The sequence below is a fragment of the Poecilia latipinna genome, unplaced genomic scaffold (assembly GCF_001443285.1).
Source record: "Poecilia latipinna isolate Pla-1442-1.1 unplaced genomic scaffold, P_latipinna-1.0 Scaffold5959, whole genome shotgun sequence".
NCBI classification, from domain to species: Eukaryota; Metazoa; Chordata; class Actinopteri; order Cyprinodontiformes; family Poeciliidae; genus Poecilia; species Poecilia latipinna.
The window spans coordinates 1-1,626 of record NW_015118575.1 but is presented as its reverse complement, the minus strand read 5'-3'; the positions used below and the strand labels follow the sequence as shown (position 1 = coordinate 1,626).

Here is a 1,626-nt window from a genome sequence, read left to right as displayed (position 1 = left end):
AAGGACTGATTTGATGCCTTTATGCTCAAGCTCGAAATAAAAATCTATACATCTATAGAGTGTCCTCCATCACTGTGATTATGTCGTTATGTACCGATCCTGATACGGATAAAGTTTCTCGGCGTCTCGAGAAAAGTCGGGATCTCTTAAGCAAAAAGGCATATAGTTGTGAGTCCCAAGATAAAATCTTCTCATTTTAAACCGATTTTCCTTCAGCCGAGACAATCTAAATAAATATTTACCTTAAATATGGTGTCCTCGTCTTCGTGTTGGGGTGTGTGTCTAGTGGCGTGTTTCCAGGGGATCCTGAAGCGCATGGCCTCCCGGTCGACCCAAACCAGACCCGGGTACCGAGCGCTGTCCACCTGGGCCACCAGCCACGGCTTGAGGCGGACGCGTCGCGGGGTGACCGCCATCCTGGCCGACTAAATACAGAAAAATATAATTAAAGCGACTTAAAAAACACACAGTTGGCTATAAACCAGCCAGTCCGCCCTGTTATGAGTGTAATTTTCTAAACTGCCAAACCACTAAACAATGCAACACCACAAATCCTGCAAGTACGGATTTTCCAAACGTATGGAAGCTGCCTGGCTTCTGACGTCTGACCGACAGCGAGGCCTTTAACTTGTTACCACCGTGCAACTGATTTACTTCCAAAAGATTCATGAATCTTTAAACGAGCAGTAATAATGCGGCAAGAAAATCGACAAAGAAAAATGAAGCTCTTGAAAAAAACGATCAAACTTACTTGTGCTGAAGCAGGAGTAAGCCTTCCTTGTTGGGCAGCTGGGAAGAAAGCCATCCGTGTCCCGTGTGCAGGTCCAAACTCCCACAGACCCACTCCACGTTCATCACCCTAAAACACGTTGAGGAGCCGATACGTGCGAGTGCGTTTCTCGGCCCTTAAATCCCTTCTCTTCACCGAAACTCAGGTAGCAGACGTGACGTCACGCCGGCGACACACCCTAGTATGGGGTTCCATTTGTGTCATATGACTTCTACTTATTTTTGACACAAATGGAACCTCATACACTTTCTGAGCAGCGCGGTGTTGGTTTGTCACGATGTACAACAAGTGGACAGGATGTGAGCGACTCAGTCCAAGACGAAGAGAATCCCGAGCTGAACATAACTACAGAAATATGTGCTCTACCTTTCTTGACATGCAAGAGGTTTTTGTTTTTTTAAAGTATTGCAGCTACTAAGCTGACATAAACCGAGTAGTAAAAAGTTTATATATACATTTTTTTATAATTGAAAATAACATTAAAATATGTTATTTTTGGTGTTTGGCTGGAAAGTTCTCCAGCCCAACACAGAGAGAGGACAAACAGCCATGAACACACTCACCTAAGGACAAGCCAGAGCACAGGTGTCAAACTCCAGTCGGGGAGGGCCACTGCCCTGCAACTTTTAGATGTACATCTGCTGCACCACACCTGAATTCAATAATTAGGTGATTAGCAAGACTCTGGAGAACATATCTACACAAGGAGGATTTAATTAAGCCATTTCATTTCTGTGGCACATCTAAAAACTGCAGTACAACGGCGCTTGAGGACTGGAGTTTGACACCCAGTCCTCAAGCGCCAATGTTTTTGAACTGTTGGCGGAAGCCGCAGT

At 45.0% G+C, this 1,626-nt stretch overlaps 1 pseudogene; it reads right to left on the bottom strand.

Moving 5' to 3' along the window:
• Positions 1-242: 242 nt before the first annotated feature.
• Positions 243-1,211, bottom strand: LOC106943790 (interferon regulatory factor 6 pseudogene; annotated as a pseudogene).
• Between the last annotated feature and the right edge of the window lie 415 nt (positions 1,212-1,626).